The 20,041-nt window shown below is 41.3% G+C and overlaps 1 long non-coding RNA gene across 1 annotated transcript; it reads right to left on the minus strand.

Annotated features, from left to right (window-relative positions):
- Positions 1-550: 550 nt before the first annotated feature.
- Positions 551-18,594, minus strand: LOC141127433 (uncharacterized). The gene is made up of 3 exons (XR_012241555.1): positions 10,006-18,594; positions 900-1,113; positions 551-806 (listed from the first exon to the last, which is right to left on the minus strand). It is a non-coding gene; the product is annotated as an uncharacterized lncRNA (long non-coding RNA).
- Positions 18,595-20,041: the final 1,447 nt, after the last annotated feature.

The raw sequence follows: 20,041 nt of genomic DNA on the forward strand, positions 1-20,041 counted from the left end.
ATTTGTGGGGAAAAAAGGACGTCAATTTTGTTTTGGTGCAGCGCCGCATGATAGCGCAATTCTCAGTTAAAGCGACGCAGTGCCGTATCGCAAAAAGTGCTCTGGTCAGGCAGGGGATGAATTCTTCCAGGGGTGAAGTGGTTAATATTATCCAATACAACATAATGTATAGAGTACAGGGGTAAGGAGCATGTAGCAAACAAAACAAATCAGCAGTCCGGATAAGTGACAAACTTGAAATAACCTGTAATAGCTCAAACCCCTGTGGTAGCACATATCTATGGAACTTCACTCACCATACATGATTAACAAAAAAAATGTATTGGTGTCAAAATTAATAAAAAGACATTAAAAAAACATCATACATACATTAGCATTGAAGCTATAAAAACAAAAGGACCATCTCTGGACAGGTGGTGCAATTCCACCCAAGTTGCAGGAGTTGTAAAAATGCTGTAATAAAAAGAAGTGGGAAGTTCCCCATGGGGTTTTTTAGCAGCAGTCATTGAAAGAATGTAGAGGTTTTTATAAAAAAGTATATAATTTTTATTAACAAAATACTCTGAACAAGATTTTAGAAAGTACAAGGCTTAAAAACATGAGCTCCGGTTTTACAAAGAACGAGACATGCTAGATAAATATACAAATCAAACAATAAATTGTTACACAATAGATTACAGGGAGTAATGCGTACAGCTACTGCCTGTAAGGTTGTAGCTATGTTGATGCTTGCTGGTATTTAGAGAAGACCCCAATGCATTTCAACCTTGTAGGGTCGTGGTCTTCCTCAGGGGGTCCTTAGAGCTCTGCAGGGGCATCAAAAGGGTGATAAACAGTTTTATATATAAATTATTTGATATATTTGCTCTATAAGATTCATGATGATCACTAATATTTACCCTCAATACCATGTGAGCTCGTTTATCCGGAGACTTCTTTAAAAACGTAGAAAAAAACTGAAAAATCCCCCACTTGTGGTCCTGGACTCCATTAGATAGTCGTCCCAACCTGCACCCCAAAAGAAGGCAAGACCGACCCGTGGGGCTTACAAATGGTCACAGATCGAGTGGCGCTCTCCCACAAACGGAGGATGCAGCAGAGGGACCAGAGCACCTGAAAGTTTATCATAAAATAGTATATTTACTGTTTAGTACACAAAATAAAATTTAATTTAAAGTATATAGAATTATATTGATATACTGACTGAAGTATACACCGTATAAATGTAGAGAGCATGGGACAATAGATATTGGGTACTAAAAAGTGTATATTAATGTGATATATAACTAGAGATTTTGAATGCTATAAAAATAGAACATGTATTAGCATCATGCAAACTAGGGATTGTGATGAGTGTAACATACAAGGATGTGATGAAGAAAGTGCAATATGTAATTGTGCCCCTCAAAAGGAGGGGGAGAAATTATGGGAAGTGAAAGAAGCAAAGAATATTCAAAATAAATCCTCTGCTCCAATGAGGATTGCTGACGTGACCGTGAGAAAAGTGCACAACAACAAAAGAAACATACAGTGGGCACCACTTAGAAGAGTGAGGTAAAAACAAAATTGTGAAGTGATGGTGGAACAAAACTATCAGTGGATCAAATAATGAAAAGAAGTGAATACCTCTAAAAGGTAGTAATAGTGGTAGAGTGGTGGTAGCGTATAAAACTTATAGTGACAGTGTGAATATCTGCACAAAATTAGTGCAGAGAAAGTGGGTGAAGGAAAAGAAAAAGTCTACAATTCAATGCATTGAAGCTATAAAAACAAAAGGAACATCTCTGGACAGGTGGTGCAATTCCACCCAAGTTGCAGGAGTTGTAAAAATGCTGTAATAAAGCTGGGATGATATCCCCAGGTCTAAACGACCTATGAAGAGTGACCCAAGTGATAAATCAAGGTTGAACTAATATTCAAAAAGGGAGGATGAATGAAGTCAAACCACAAAAGTGGAAGCTATAAGATGATATCAATGGTTCTCCCGATCTGCATTGGAAAAATTGTGGACAAGCAGATGATTGTATTAGGGTGGATGGTAGCTGCTAGTACACGTGGGCTGCGAGTGCACGTGGACTGAGTACACACGGGCTGTGAGTACACGTGATTTGTATTGTTGAGTACCTGTGTATTGTTGAGTATTAGTGTCAGGAAGCTAGTTGTTAGTTAATTTGGACAGGGTATAATCCCCAATCAACATTAAATTAGTAGGTACGATGCCCGGCGGGTGTGGAGATGTGACTCGGTATACATCTTGCAGCATGTATGTGTTCCTTGATCATCCGATTGAGGGCGAATATTGATGTGCAAAATATAAGCACATTGTTTCCCTGGAAGCCCAGGTTCTGAATCTAGGGAAGAAACTGTCAGCACTGAGAAGACCCTCCATACTAAAGGAGAGCTGGAAACATACCTGGCAGGTGCCGGCAGGGGCCAGCACAGAGGCGGGTGGAGACAAAGAGGTGCAAGCACTAGAAAAGAGTAGATGGGTGACAGTCAGCAGGGGTAGAGGGGAAAGTGCCAAGGAGACCGATCCTGGGCTGGAACATCCCAATAAGTACGCCCCTTTGAGAGACATTGGTGAAATCAGTCAGGGACCAGCACCGCTGGAGCTGAGGGACTCCCCTAGCTGCCAGGGGAAGAACTCCTCCAGTGAGAGTGGGGGGGGAAGCGAAGGGAAAGGAAAGACAGATTTTGGTGGTAGGGGACTCAATTCTTAGAAGGACAGAGTGGGCAATCTGTGACAAAGACCTGAAGAGCCGAACTGTATGCTGTCTACCAGGCGCTCGGCTTTGGCACATAATGAATCTGGTGGACAGATTACTGGGAGGGGCTGGGGAAGACCCGACTGTCACTGTGCACGTTGGCACCAATAACAAAGTCGGAGGAAGATGAAGTGTCCTAAAGAACGATTTTAGGGACTTCCTGTAAGAGCTAAATTGAGGAAAAGGACCTCCAAGGTAGTATTCTCAGAAATACTACTGGCACCTCGAGCCACACCAGAAAGCCAGAGGGAGATTAGTCAAGTAAACAGGTGGCTGAGGAGCTGGTGTAGTAAGGAGGGGTTTGGATTCCTGGAGAACTGAGCTGACTACTCAGTCCATCACCAGCACTATAGAAGGGACAGACTGCACCTAAATGAGGAGGGTGCAGATCTGCTGGGAGTGAAGATGGGCGAAAGGTTAGAGGGGCTTTTAAACTAGGCGACAGGGGGGAGGGTCCAGGGGTAGAGATAGTCAGCACAAAACATATTCCAGAGGGTAGTATTAGGGGCATTAGTGGTAGGTTGACTAAAGCACATAAACCCGAGGTAAGTACAGTAACAAGTCCTATTTGCAACCTCTGAACACCCAGAAGACAGTATGCGACCGGTCTAAACTACGTGGCATGTTCACCAATGCCAGGAGCCTGGCGGACAAGATGGGAGAACTAGAGATACTGTTGTACGAGGAGGATTTAGATTTTGTGGGAATTTCAGAGACTTGGTTCAAGAGCTCTCATGATTGGCTGGCAATCATTCAAGGGTATTTCCTTTATCGCAGGGATAGAGAGGGTAAAAAAAGGTATGCCTGTATATCAAGAATAATGTACAAGTGAATGTGAGAGATGACATCACTAAGGGAGCTAGGGAGGAGGTGGAATCTTTATGGGTAGAGCTCCAAAGGGATGAAACTATGGGGAAAGTAATACTGGGAGTATGCTATAGGCTCCCTAACGTGAGGGAGAGGGGGAGATGGACCTCCTATCACAATTTGTATTAACGGCAAGGATGGCATCATAATGGGGGATTTTAATTATCCAGACATAGACTGGGCAGAAGGAACCATGCATTCGTCTAAGGCTCGCCAGTTCCTAAATGTCTTGCAGGACAATTTCATGGTTCAGATGGTAGACGCACCAACTAGAAACAAAGGATTACTAGACCTACTGATTACCAACAATACAGATGTGGAAATACGGGGCAATTTAGGAAACAGCGATTACAGGTCAATTAGCTTCAGTATAAATCACACAAATAGGAAACATAAGGAGAATACAAAGACACTGAATTTCAAAAGAGCCAACTTCCCTAAACCAAGAACCTTGCTAAAAGATATTAATTGGGATAAAATCTTAAGAACAAAGAACATGGAGGAGAGATGGGTTTGCTTTAAGAACATTAAATAAGGGCATTAGCCAGTGCATCCCATTGGGAAATAAATTTAAAAAGCGAACAAAAGTCCTGGGTGGTTTAACTCCAATGTAAAAATGCATATAAAAGCAAAGGAAAAAGCCTTTAAAAAATACAAGGCTGAGGGATCATCATCAGCATTCAAACTACAAAGAATGCAACAAGAAATGTAAGGGTCCAATTAGGGTGGCTAAGATAGAACACGAAAGAAACATAGCGGAGAAAAGCAAAGAAATAGACTTGAAAAACGTAACATTAATAAGTCACCGTGACCAGATGGCTTGCACCGGGGGGGCCTTAGGGAACTCAGTCAAGTAATTGCCAGACTATTGTTCCTAATTTTTACTGACAGTCTACTGACTGGAATGGTACCAGCTGATTGGAGAAAAGCCAATGTAGCACCAGAATTTAAAAAAGGGCTAAAATACATCCCTGGGAATTACAGACCAGTTAGCCTAACATCAATAGTATGCAAGCTCTTGATAAGGGACTATATACAAGATTTTAGTAATGAAAGCAGTATCATTAGCAGTAATCAGCATAGATTCATGAAGAATCGTTCTTGCCAAACCAATCTATTAACCTTCTATGAGGAGGTGAGTTGCCATCTAGATAAAGGAAGGCCCGAAGATGTGGTGTATCTGGATTTTGCAAAAGCATTTGGTACAGTTCCCCATAAATGTTTACTGTACAAAGTAAGGTCCGTTGGCATGGACCATAGGGTGAGTACATGGATTGAAAACTGGCTACAAGGGCAAGTTCAGAGGGTAGTGATAAATGGGGAGTACTCTGAATGGTCAGGGCTAGAAAGTGGGGTCCCCCCAGGGTTCTGTCCTGGGACCAATCCTATTTAATTTGTTCATAAACGACCTGGAGGATGGGGTAAACAGTTCAATCTCTGTATTTGCAGACGATACTAAGCTAAGCAGGGAAATAGCTTCTCCGCAGGATGTGGAAACCTTGCAAGTAGATCTGAACAAATTAATGAGGTGGGCAACTACATGGCAAATGAGGATTAACCACTTCAGCCCCGGAAGGATTTAGCCCCTTCCTGACCAGAGCACTTTTTACAATTTGCCACTGCGTCGCTTTAACTGCTAATTGCGCGGACATCCAATGCTGTACCCAAACGAAATTTGCATCCTTTTCTTCCCACAAATAGAGCTTTCTTTTGATGGTATTTGATCACCTCTGTGGTTTTTATTTTTTGCGCTATAAATGGAAAAAGACCTAAAATTTGGAAAAAAAATTATATTTTCTACTTTTGTTATAAAAAAATCCAATGAACTCAATTTTAGTCACACATTTAGGCCAAAATGTATTCGGCCACATGTCTTTGGGAAAAAAAATGTCAATAAGCGTATATTTATTGGCTTGCGCAAAAGTTATAGCGTCTACAAACTAGGGTACATTTTCTGGAATTTACTTTAAGTTTATGACTGCCTATGTCATTTCTTGAGGTGCTAAAATGGCAGGGCAGTACAAACCCCCCCCAAATGACCCCATTTTAGAAAGTAGACACCCTAAGGAAATTGCTGAGAGGCATGTTGAGCCCATTGAATATTATTTTTTTTTGTCCCAAGTGATTGAATAATGACAAAAAAAAAGAAAACATTTACAAAAAGTTGTCACTAAATGATATATTGCTCACACAGGCCATGGGCATATGTGGAATTGCACCCCAAAATACATTCAGCTGCTTCTCCTGAGTACGGGGATACCACATGTGTGGGACTTTTTGGGAGCCTAGCCGCGTACGGGGCCCTGAAAACCAATCACTGTCTTCAGGATTTCTAAGGGCGTAAATTTTTTATTTCACTCCTCACTACCTATCACAGTTTTGGAGGCCATAAAATGCCCAGATGGCACAAGCCCCCCCTCCAAATGACCCCATTTTGGAAAGTAGACACCCCAAGCTATTTGCTGAGAGGCATGTTGAGTCCATGGAATATTTTATATTTTGACACAAGTTGCGGGAAAGTGACTACGTTTTTTTTTTTTTTTTGCACAAAGTTGTCACGAAATGATATATTGCTCACACAGGCCATGGGCATATGTGGAATTGCACCCCAAAATACAGTTAGCTGCTTCTCCTGAGTATGGGGATACCACATGTGTGAGACTTTTTGGGAGCCTAGCCGCATACGGGGCCCCGAAAACCAAGCACCGCCTTCAGGCTTTCTAAGGGCATACATTTTTGATTTCGCTCTACACTGCCTATCACAGTTTCGGAGGCCATGGAATGCCCAGGTGGCACAACCCCCCCCCCAAATGACCCCATTTTGGAAAGTAGACACCTCAAACTATTTGCTGAGAGGCATGGTGAGTATTTTGCAGCTCTCATTTGTTTTTGAAAATGAAGAAAGACAAGTAAAAAACATTTTTTTTTTCTTTTTTCAATTTTCAAAACTTTGTGACAAAAAGTGAGGTCTGCAAAATACTCACTATACCTCTCAGCAAATAGCTTAGGGTGTCTACTTTCCAAAATAGGGTCATTTGGGGGGGGGGGGGGGTGTGCCACCTGCGCATTCCATGGCCTCCGAAACTGTGATAGGCAGTGAAGAGTGAAATCAAAAATTTACGCCCTTAGAAAGCCTGAAGGCGGTGCTTGGTTTTCGGGGTCCCGTACGCGGCTAGGCTCCCAAAAAGTCTCACACATGTGGTATCCCCGTACTCAGGAGAAGCAACAGAATGTATTTTGGGGTGTAATTTCACAAATTCCCATGGCATGTTTGAGCAATATATCATTTAGTGACAACTTTGTGCAAAAAAAAAAAAAAAATGTGTCTTTTTCCCGCAACTTGTGTCAAATATAAATAAAATATTCCATAGACTCAACATGTCAACATGCCTCTCAGCAAATAGCTTGGGATGTCTACTTTCCAAAATGGGGTCATTTGGGGGGTTTTGAACTGTCCTGGCATTTTATGCACAACATTTAGAAGCTTATGTCACACATCACCCACTCTTCTAACCACTTGAAGACAAAGCCCTTTCTGACACTTTTTGTTTACATGAAAAAATTATTTTTTTTTGCAAGAAAATTACTTTAAACCCCCAAACATTATATATTTTTTTAAAGCAAATGCCCTACAGATTAAAATGGTGGGTGTTTCATTTTTTTTTCACACAGTATTTGCGCAGCGATTTTTCAAACGCATTTTTTGGGGAAAAAACACACTTTTTTTAAATTTTAATTCACTAAAACACACTATATTGCCCAAATGTTTGATGACAAAAAAAATGATCTTAGGCCGAGTACATGGATACCAAACATGACATGCTTTAAAATTGCGCACAAACGTGCAGTGGCGACAAACTAAATACATTTTTAAAAGCCTTTACACGTTACCACTTTAGATTTACAGAGGAGGTCTACTGCTAAAATTACTGCCCTCGATCTGACCTTTGCGGTGATACCTCACATGCATGGTGCAATTGCTGTTTACATTTGACGCCAGCCCGACGCTTGTGTTCGCCTTAGCGCGAGAGCAGGGGGGGACAGGGGTGCTTTTTTTTTTTTTCTCTTTATTATATTTTTGCTTTTTTATCTTATTTTTAAACTGTTCCTTTCATTTTTTTTTAATCATTTTTATTGTTATCTCAGGGAATGTAAATATCCCCTATGATAGCAATAGGTAGTGATAGGTACTCTTTTTTGAAAAAATTGGGGTCTATTAGACCCTAGATCTCTCCTCTGCCCTCAAAGCATCTGACCACACCAAGATCGGTGTGATAAAATGCTTTCCCAATTTCCCAATGGCGCTATTTACATCCGGCGAAATCTAAGTCATGAAATGCTCGTAGCTTCCGGTTTCTTAGACCATAGAGATGTTTGGAGCCATTCTGGTCTCTGATCAGCTCTATGGTCAGCTGGCGGAATCACCGGATGCATTCTCAGGTTCCCTGTTGAGACAGGAGAGCCAGAGAAAAACACGGAAGACGGTGTGGGGGGGCATTCCCTCCCACTGCTTGTAAAAGCAGTCTAGAGGCTAATTAGCCGCTAGGATTGCTTTTACATGAAAGCCGACCACTGGCTGAAAAGAATGATACCAACACGATACCTAAACCTGCAGGCATCATTCTGGTATAACCACTCAAAGTCGTGAATGGCGTACCTGAAGACAAAAAAATGGTTAACAATAAAACACAGTAAACGGTAAAGTATAAAAAATTGCATACCTGAAAAGCAAACATGATAAAACATAATAACAATAAAACATTGCAGAATAGAATACAGTAAAAAAGAGCAGAACAATAGAGAGAGAATAGAGAGAGAGAGAACAATAAAACGACAACTATTTTTTTTTATTTTATATATTTTTTTGTTTTTTTCTTTTTTTACACCTTTTTTTGTAACTGTACCTTTTATAACTGTAACCGGTTCCAGGTTCGGGTCTCTCAAAATGCGATGGCATCTTGGGAGACCCTATGAAAGTGTGCCTAGTCTGTGCAATGCTGTACCCTACGCTAATATTCAACTAGTGAATGGTAGCGTTCAAAACATTCACCAATGCAAAGACCAGGATTGTCAGGACAGGAGGGAAAATAATAGCGGGTGTCACACCTATATCCGCGCTTGCTGCAGACACAACATCTTTTTTGGGGGGTTCGTTGGGTATGGGTAATTGGGAGGACCTAAAGAAAATGCCTCTCATGCAGCCGACTGCATTTGGTTGGGGATGTGAATGGGGGAAGTGGTGGGTTCACAATTATTAGGATTTGCGAATGCAGCAGGAAGGGCATTATGGGCACGATGGGCCTGTGTTTGTCTTCTTCTTGGTGGCAGCGGGACACTACTTGTGCTTGCCACCTCACCAGCTCGAACTGCACTTATGGGACTCGCCACGTCACCAAGTGTTACTGCAGTGCTGGTTTGACTAAGACCGGGGTGTACTAGGCCGCTGGTGCTTGCCAGTTCACCAAAACGCTACCAAAAAAACTGTTAGCGATCGCAGGGATCAGGCCTGACTCTGCGAACGCTGCAGTTATGCGTTTAGTGTTTTGTAAGTGACAGTGATCGATCAATACTGCACTTGGGTGGGCTGGGCTGGGTCAGGCGGAGGGGCCTGACACTATAAAAAAATAAACGAACTAACCAGCGTCACCGTAACAGTTATACGGTGATCACTGGTGAAAGGGTTAACTAGGGGGACATCAAGGGGTTAAAACCTTTATTCGGTAGTATGACGCTATAAAACGCTGACGGCGAACCTAAATATTTACCTCCCTAACTAGCGTCACCAGTGACACTAATACAGGTTAAAACTTTATTGGGGGGGTTAGGGGGGTACCCTAGACCTAAAGGGGGCTAACACTAACTGCCCTACCACATTAACTGTCACAAACTGACACCAATGCAGTAATCAGAAAAATAAATAAACTGCTTGGTGTCAGTGTGACAGGGGGGTGATTGGGGGGTGATCAGGGGGTGATCGGGGGTGTAATGTGTGCCTGGCGTGTTCTACTGTGTGTGTAGTGTTTTACACTCACTCGGATGTCTTCTCTCCTCGGCGCCGGAACGGAAAATACCGAGCCGAGGAGAGATGACACCATTTCCTCTGCTGCTGTTTACTATACAGCAGCAGAGGAAGAATCTGATTGGCTGGGAGCGATCGCGAGGGGGGTCCACGAATGGATGGTATCCCCCTCACCTCCCATCGCTCCCAGACACAAGCTGACCGCCTCGGGCACCGGGGGGGGTCCGATCGGATTTTGCCTGCCCGTGCCATTCTGCCGCAGTGTATCTGCGTTAGGCGGTCGGCAAGTGGTTAATGTGGAAAAATGTAAAATAATGCATTTGGGTGGCAAAAATATGAATGCAATCTACTCACTGGGGGGAGAACCTCTGGGGGAATCAACGATGGAAACGGACCTGGGGATCCTAGTAGATGATAGGCTCAGCAATGGCATGCAATGCCAAGCTGCTGCAAACAAAGCAAACAGAATATTGGCATGCATTAAAAAGGGGATTAACTCAAGAAATAAAGTGATAATTCTAATAATCATATTGATACTTATCAGTTTGTGATTAAGTCCACAGGTCAAGGATTCTGGGGTAAGTTCCTCCCTTGTCTTTGAAAACAACAGTCTTGAAAAGTATGTAAAACCATATATGGGTCAAAAGCATGTAATCCAGAGATGGGCCGTGCTGGCCTGACCAATTTCACCGATACCTGTTGGCTGTGTCAGAGGCTGGTTGCCAATGCCAAAAAAAACTGTTGCTGTAACTTCTTATAAAGTGTTAGCTGGAGTTTAACTTAAATTTGTTTAGTGTATCTAAATATGCTGGTACATCTAACACCCCTTTCCCGCCAGATAGACAGTGCTGCTGTCCAAAGGTGTCACTGTGCTCCCTCATCTAGAACATAGGCACTCTAACACAGGAGTTGTAATACTGGCCAGATCCCCAGGTGAAAACAGAGGGAAAAAAGCCTAAAAAAAGAAAACAGAAGCAGCCACCATATTTAATGATTGGTACAGTGCAAGATATAACATTTTTGGTTTTGCTTTTAATATCGCTTTAAGATGCATAGAAAGAGTACACCCTTCTAGCTCAGTACTTTTTTTATCCAGGAATTGTTGTGTACCAGCCAACCCCATTACGGTTTTTCATTGTCAGTAATCTAATCTTGGAACATCACCCGCTGGTGATGCTGGAACACTCACTTTGCTATTTTTTTTTTTTTTATTTAACCACTTCGGCCCCGGACCATTTGGCTGCCTAAAGACCAGAGGACTTTTTCCAATTTGGCACTGCGTCGCTTTAACTGCTAATTGCGCGGTCATCCAATGCTGTACCCAAACGAAATTTGCATCCTTTTCTTCCCACAAATAGAGCTTTCTTTTGATGGTATTTGATCACCTCTACCGTTTTTATTTTTTGCGCTATAAACGGAAAAAGACTGAAAATTTTGAAAAAAAATGATATTTTCTACTGTTTGTTATAAAAAAAAATCCAATAAACTCAATTTTAGTCATACATTTAGGCCAAAATGTATTCGGCCACATGTCTTTGGTAAAAAAATGTCAATAAGCGTATATTTATTGGTTTGCGCAAAAGTTATAACGTCTGCAAACTAAGGTACATTTTCTGGAATTTACACAGCTTTTAGTTTATGACTGCCTATGTCATTTCTTGAGGTGCTAAAATGGCAGGGCAGTACAAACCCCCCCCAAATGACCCCATTTTGGAAAGTAGACACCCCAAGGAAATTGCTGAGAGGCACGTTGAACCCATTGAATATTTATTTTTTTTGTCCCAAGTGATTGAATAATGACAAAAAAAAAATTTACAAAAAGTTGTCACCAAATGATATATTGCTCACAAAGGCCATGGGCCTATGTGGAATTGCACCCCAAAATACATTCAGCTGCTTCTCCTGAGTACGGGGATACCACATGTGTGGGACTTTTTGGGAGCCTAGCCGCGTACGGGGCCCGAAAACTAATCACTGTCTTCAGGATTTCTAAGGGCGTAAATTTTTAATTTCACTCCTCACTACCTATCACAGTTTTGAAGGCCATAAAATGCCCAGATGGCACAAAACCCCCCCAAATGACCCCATTTTGGAAAGTAGACACCCCAAGCTATTTGCTGAGAGGCATGTTGAGTCCATGGAATATTTTATTTTTTGACACAAGTTGCGGGAAAGTGACAATTTTTTTTTTTTGCACAAAGTTGTCATGAAATGATATATTGCTCACACAGGCCATGGGCATATGTGGAATTACACCCCAAAATACATTTAGCTGCTTCTCCTGAGTATGGGGATACCACATGTGTGGGACTTTGTGAGCCTAGCTGTCTGTAAAATTCCATTCTCTCACTGATCAGTCAACTCCGGTCATGTTGATTAGAAGACAGATTTATTACAAATGTACCGGTACATTTGGATGAGCTCTGTACACAGCAAGTAGATTCAACAGAGTCATACAGGAACCCTTTTACACATGTCATTTTATAACAGTATTTGGCAAGCTACCATTGGCTAAGGCACACTGGTGACTCATGGTGCATCGTCAGCTTTATTGTCAAAAACAGTGTCCTTTACACAATATGCCCTAATATGGTAAACATTTGCTAGTTCTTTAAATATTGTTGTAGGTGTTGGTCGGAACTAAGCAGATTGCATAAACAATAAGTCAGCGCCATTTTAGCTAGAAAAAAGCATATAAGGAACAAGGCAAATGTTGATATCACTTGTAATTCTTTAAAATATTTCTTATCATTCCCTCCTCTGATATCTATATTTGCTTCCTCAATTTATTACTTCAATGCAAGTCCGTTCCACAACTGGGTTTTCAGACCTTAGCAAGTCCTTGACCTTGGCAAGTCCAGTCCATTTCCCAAACCAACCTTCAAACCAAATTGTGAATGGATCATCAGTACCTGAGTTTTCCGCTAATTCATTCAATAAAGCTGTCAATCCTTCGAGGGCTCTAGTCACGGTTCCTAAAGGAGCTGTAATGTTAGAAATAAAAGTTGCACCACATACCACCAAACATTTTACTGAACCCTCCTCTTTCTGCTAGGACCATATCTAATGCCATCCTATTCTGCTATGCCTCAGAGAGGTAGGGGCTGATTGCTTTGTCAATCTCTTAACTGCATCCCTGGTGTAGTTTACAAACCTTTGTTGGTTATAATATATATATATATATATATATATATATATATATATATATATATATATATAGTTAATCCAGTCAACATTTTTTTTTTACTGTCACCCACCAGAGAAGAGACTCAAATCCAGCTGCCACATGATTCCTAGCTTTGAACTCGCTCGGCACTCTACACGGAACCCCAATCTCATCTATATAGATCTGAGGGTCAAAAGACCCCGCAGGAGAGGTGTCCCTTCTGCTCCTCCGGTGACCCTTCTTCCAAGGGGACTCTGACAGTAAGCGCAGAGGCATTGCCAGCTGTACCAGGGCACAATCCCCTCGGGAATTGGCTGGGATGCTTGCTCTAAGCCTCTTGTCTTCGCATAACCACCAGACGTCCGCCCTCTGGGTGTCGTGCTCAACCTAGTTGTCACCCTCTCCCTTTGCAATTTTGTTAATCCTCTCCATGCAGTAGTCATCCGGTAAAGACCCCAAATCTGTGCCACTCGCATTCCCTGGAAGTGCAAAGCAAGCAAAGTTGCCAGGGTATGCTGTGACAGCAGGGGGTATCTGAGGTCTCTGAACCTGGGGAAACAATAAACTTAATGTGTGACAGGGAGTGTTGGTGTCAGGTTTGTATGTTTTTTGATATAGCTTTAGCATACACTCTAAACCATCTGGATCTGTATTGTTATTTAAGGGAAAAGGCACTGTAGCCAGCTGGGGTCTGGCCCCTGCACAGACCCAGCAGTTCTCTTTTTTAAGGGTGTTAGCAGTATATATTAACCATTCATTCTTATCCTGTTATAGCTTCTTCCGCTGTGAGATTGGTGAATCTCACTGTGGATCCTAATACCTCTACTTTAAATCGGTCCTCGTTATCTAATTCTTTCTTCTTGTTTGTCTTATTCTTTGGTTTGACTTCAAGAAAGAATTTTCCCAAAGGGTCAGTTCCTGATATCCAAGCTCCTATACGATATAACCTCTGATCCTCTAGTTTTAGGTCCTTCAGGGAAATCAATAATATATTGCAATTCTTTGATTCTGTACAGGGAGAGTGGGCCGCTTTAGTTATGGTTAATCTATTCTTTAAATCTCCTGCTGCTGGGATCTCATATCCCCAATCCTGCTGCAGTTGTCCACATGACCGAATCCCAAATAGTACACCTGGTAGTTCCAGCCAGGTAGCACACGTATTTATCTGCCCAGGTCAGTTTACTTGCTTCTACCTTATCTCCACAATCTGTCATCTGGCAGAAATCCACCTGTATAGTACTGGTGGTTCCTTCAACAAAGGTGAGGTTCAATGCTCTTCCTGTCTCTTCCCAATTGATTGGTTCCACTATCCTGCCGTGTCTCCTACCTCCCCGTATAGAGGCCTCTCCTAGAGTCACCAATGCTCCCACAAGGAACAAAATCCCTACCATCCTATCTGAAGTGAGGGGGGCCTAGATAGGGCCTTTTCTTCACCAAGGTTGAGACAAGCAGACCTTTTATCTGCCTCCCTTTGTATTTGGACTTTCCCCCTCCTTCAGTCTCTCTGTCCCTACTCTGCCTATATTTACATTTTTACAGTGGGATTGGTGAATCCAGATACTCCTTTCAGCAATTCTTACTGCAGTGGGAGTAGTAAGGAGTACTTGATATGGCCCGTCCCACTTAGGGGAGCGCCAATGCTTCTTTCTGATCACCTTGATGAGCACCCGATTTGTACTTTGTCTTCTCCTATAGGCTCTCCTTCTGGAATGGAACACTCTTGGTTAATTTGTTTCTGTTTTAATAACCTTGACATGTATTCTGCTAAGGTTCTCTATCCTTCCTCTGTGTGAGTTTCATTTGGTAATAAAGGTAGTTTATAAGGTCTACCATACATCATTTCAAATGAACTCAGCCCCTCTTTAGTGAGGGTGATGTGTATGCTTAAAATAGCTAGTGGGAGACAGTACATCCAATTTTTCCCTGTCTCTTCCATAGCCTTTTTTAGCTTGCTCTTTAATATCCCATTATGTCTTTCTACGAGCCCTGCTAACTGAGGGTGATATGCACAGTCGTTCTTTTACTTCTATACCCATCACTTCTGTTAGGTGTTTTATAGTCTGATTTACAAAATGTGGACCATTATCGCTATAAATCTTCTCTGGTATCCCAAATCATGAAATTATATCTTTTAGTAAGGCTTTGGATACTGTTAAGGCGTCAGCACTATATCTCTACCCATGTGGTCAATGCATCAATGATTTCCAAACAATATTTCTTCCTTTTCACATTTGTCTAATTCAATAAAATCCATGCAAATGTGTTGGAATGGATATTGCGGTGTGGGGAACTTCCCTTTCCGTGGTCTTATGCCTCCCTGAGCATTGTGTCTTGCACATATAATGCATTGAGAACAAAAAGGTTTTTTTTTTTTAGTACTTTGTGAAGCCATAGGCTGTACATACCTTATTTAACATCTCAGTCATCCCCCTGTTTGACACATGAGTTACTCCATGTGTCAATACTACTGCATACCTAAATAAGGATTTTGACAATACCAGCTTTCCTTCAGGTGATGTGTAGATGTTATCTATTATTGTGCAACCTTTTGTTTTCCAATATTGTTTCTCCCAGGGGATATATTTTGCTGTATATCAGTAAGGACTGTATGATCTATCTCTATGATTTCCTGATCTGTCATGTGTCACTTCTGCATATCCAGTTACACTTGTGCCATCTGGATTTTTCATACTGGAGCCATCAACAAAAAGTGTCATGTCAGGGTTAGATAACGGTACATCTTTTCAATCACTTCATGGCAGTACCTTTTCAGCGATGACAGCAGTACAGTCATGTTTATGACCATCAGTAGGAAGTGGTATTAGTGTGGATGGGTTTAATGTAGTACATCTCTGTATTGTTAAGTGAGGTTGTGTCAAAAGTATTGTCATACAGTAAAGGTGTCGTGCTGGGCTCAAATGTATGGACCAACGGGGCGCGGTCAGTATTGAATACCCAGAAATCCACGTTCTACAAAAATTTGTCATGGCCAAAAAAAACATCATTTGTTTCTTTGTTTCTGGCTTCGGCACCTGGTGGAGGGCTCAAATTCTCTCCTCATCCAGGTGTCGACCTTCTTTTGAAATATTATACCCTAAGTATTTGACCTGCTGTTACCACAACTGGAGTTTAGTTTTATTTACCTTATGCCCTCGGTATAACTGCCTAGTTAGCAGCTTGTAAATCCTGTACCATTCTATTACAGGGGCTATACCCTCCTCTGGGGGCTATACCCTCCTCTGCTTCCTTCTTAAGGGGGTATCTCCTTCATCACCTTGCACAAAAACCTTTACTTTCACATTTTTTCCATCACTTTCAAATACTTCTCAGAATGATTAACATATTGCAAAACATCTAAAACTGATGCAGTTCAGTAAGTAACCAAGTTTTTAACAATGTAATCCTTATGATCCTGTTTTAATCCATTAACAAAAGCTATCTTTAGCTGTTGTTTATATGCACTATTCACATCCTCAGCTTTGGGGAGCCCAGAGAACACTTTAAAAACTTCTCGTAGTTTATTTAGATAATCACTGACACTTTCCTTGTCATCCTTTAGTCATATTAATCTTTTGCCAGTCAGTTCGTTATACCCATCGGAGATTGCATCTCTGATAGAAGGCAGTCAATCTGTCTGTCAAATCTTTGCTATCAAGGGCCAGTGGTTCCCCTCTTTGTTGAGGGGGCACTGTGGCTACACAGGGGTCCCAATTTCCCTTTACTGATGCCCAATCTGATCCTAGAACCCTCCTTAAGGCCCTTTCCACTTCGACCCCGTTTAGCCTATAACTGTTCCTCAGACCTTCCATATTTTCAATGATTTCTGGGGCCCCAAACTTAGGATGTTTAATATGCTCAGTAGCCTTCTGCACGTCGCTCTCAGTCCATGGTTTAAAAACAGTCATAGTTAGGGGCTGACCGTTTTGTCTGCCTCTTTGTCCACTAGGGGCAGTTGGGCTTGGCATTTCTCTTTTGTTCTCCTTCTCAAACTAGTATTCCACCATTTCTAATCCAAACTTCTTTTTTTTATCTTTGGGTCACAGTTAGTTTACCATTGAATCTCAACTTCCTTTCCCACTTAGCACAATATTTAACAGATTTTGGTTATTTGCTATGCATACATTTCTTATCTCCTTCTAACTAACTATTCCCCATGTCTCTGTTTTTTTTCCTTGAGTTTAGAATACAAGACTGGTAATTCTACTCTCGAACTTTGCCGGAATCTATATAAAACAGCAAACAAAGTCCAAACTCTCCAAACAGGAAATAAACATATATACATATATATATATATATATATATATACACACACATACACACACACACACACATATACATAAAAAACAACTTATACCTTTACCTTATTTACTACAAAGTACAGTTGGTCAAAACAAACAGTATTCTTAGCGTTCTGATCAGAATTTTTTTTTTTACACACACACAAAAGAGGAAGTGCACTTAGGTGTCCGTGAGGGGGGGGGAAAGGAGTGAGTGAGTCCAGTTTTTTTTTTTTTTAACCACAAGTTTGCAGCCAGACAGATCATAAAGCAGGCCTCTTATCAACCTGTAAACCACCAGACTAGCAACCCTTGGATCACAGTAAAGCAGAAATATTAGACTCCCCACACAAAGTTAGCAGTAATGTTAAACATGAGAAGGAAAGAGCGAGAGTTAGTCTCATGATTTAACAAATGCAGCAAAAGGAACAGTGCAGCAAATATTGCTCTCGAGAGAAAAAGAGAAAAAACGATCGATCTATGGGCAGTGTTTCTGATCAAGTTAGATTGATTCCTGCTCGTACATTCACTTCCTGTTTGTCCCAACCACCACTAAGTTAGGAAAAAACCTGAAATGGCCACTGTGACTCTCTGTAATCTATCCATATTACGTGTAGTCACTATTCACAACAATTATCAATCATCTATCATCTTTCGGTACCTTCAATTTTTTTAATCTGTCTCGGACAGCGGGCTACGTCTATTTACCATAGGCAACGTCCCCAAGTGCCTCTGTCTTCGGCCCCTGTGTCACTTAGATCTTTTATAATCAACTTACAGTGCCGGAATAAAAACCCAAATCACCTTGAGTAGAAGAGAAAAGAAAAGAAAAGAAGAGAAAAGAAAAAAAATCTGTCTTACCTTTCACAGACTCGGAGGACTGGATCAGAAGTCCAGGAGTAGAAGTCAGGTGTGGATCCCGGAACCGACCAGCCTCTTTTTACCACTTAACTTGAGTGGGAGGACCTAGGTCTCGGCGAGAAGGAGTCTGATACTCACCGATATTTTGGACGGAACCGTTCGATCCACCACCTAATCCTTACTTCCGGCTCGAAAGGACCATGATGTCTGTAAAATTCCATTCTCTCACTGATCAGTCAACTCCGGTCATGTTGATTAGAAGACAGATTTATTACAAATGTACCGGTACATTTGGATGAGCTCTGTACACAGCAAGTAGATTCAACAGAGTCATACAGGAACCCTTTTACACATGTCATTTTATAACAGTATTTGGCAAGCTACCATTGGCTAAGGCACACTGGTGACTCATGGTGCATCGTCAGCTTTATTGTCAAAAACAGTGTCCTTTACACAATATGCCCTAATATGGTAAACATTTGCTAGTTCTTTAAATATTGTTGTAGGTGTTGGTCGGAACTAAGCAGATTGCATAAACAATAAGTCAGCGCCATTTTAGCTAGAAAAAAGCATATAAGGAACAAGGCAAATGTTGATATCACTTGTAATTCTTTAAAATATTTCTTATCACTAGCCGTCTACCGGGCCCCGAAAACCAAGCACCGCCTTCAGGATTTCTAAGTGTGTAAATTTTTGATTTCACTCCTCACTACCTATCACAGTTTTGAAGGCCATAAAATGCCCAGATGGCACAAGCCCCCCCTCCAAATGACCCCATTTTGGAAAGTAGACACCCCAAGCTATTTGCTGAGAGGCATGTTGAGTCCATGGAATATTTTATATTTTGACACAAGTTGCGGGAAAGTGACAATTTTTTTTTTTTTTTTTTGCACAAAGTTGTCACTAAATGATATATTGCTCAAACATGCCATGGGCATATGTGGAATTACACCCCAAAATATATTCTGCTGCTTCTCCTGAGTACGGGGATACCACATGTGTGGGACTTTTTGGGAGCCTAGCTTCATACGGGGCCCCGAAATCCAATCACCGCCTTCAGGATTTCTAAGGGCGGAAATTTTTGATTTCACTCCGCACTACCTATCACAGTTTTGAAGGCCATAAAATGCCAAGATAGCACAAAACCCCCCAAAATGACCCCATTTTGGAAAGTAGACACCCCAAGCTCTTTGCTGAGAGGCATGGTGAGTATTTTGCAGCTCTCATTTGTTTTTGAAAATGAAGAAAGACAAGAAAAATGTATTTTTTTTTTCTTTTTTCAATTTTCAAAAGTTTGTGACAAAAAAAGTGAGGTCTGCAAAATACTCACTATACCTCTCAGCAAATAGCCTGGGGTGTCTATTTTCCAAAATGGGGTCATTTTTTTTGGGGGGGTTGTGCCATCTGAGCATTCCATGGCCTCCGAAACTGTGATAGGCAGTGAAGAGTGAAATCAAAAATTTACGCCCTTAGAAAGCCTGAAGGTGCTTGGTTTTCGGGGTCCCGTACGCGGCTAGGCTCCCAAAAAGTCTCACACATGTGGTATCCCCGTACTCAGGAGAAGCAACAGAATTTATTTTGGGGTGTGATTTCACATATTCCCATGGCATGTTTGAGCAATATATCATTTAGTGACAACTTTGTGCATTAAAAAAAAAATTTTTGTCTTTTTCCCGCAACTTGTGTCATAATATAAAATATTCCATGGACTCGACATGCCTCTCAGCAAATGGCTTGGGGTGTCTATTTTCCAAAATGGGGTCATTTGGGGGGGTTTTGAACTGTCCTGGCATTTTATGCACAACATTTAGAAGCTTATGTCACACATCACCCACTCTTCTAACCACTTGAAGACAAAGCCCTTTCTGACACTTTTTGTTTACATGAAAACATTTTTTTTTTTTTTGCAAGAAACTTACTTTGAACCCCCAAACATTATATATTTTTTTAAAGCAAATGTCCTACAGATTAAAATGGTGAGTGCTTCATTTTTTTTTTTTACACAGTATTTGCGCAGCGATTTTTCAAACGCATTTTTTTGGGGAAAAAACACACTTTTTAAAATTTGAATGCACTAAAACACAAT

This window comes from Aquarana catesbeiana, linkage group LG02 (genome assembly GCF_042186555.1).
Source record: "Aquarana catesbeiana isolate 2022-GZ linkage group LG02, ASM4218655v1, whole genome shotgun sequence".
NCBI lineage: Eukaryota > Metazoa > Chordata > Amphibia > Anura > Ranidae > Aquarana > Aquarana catesbeiana.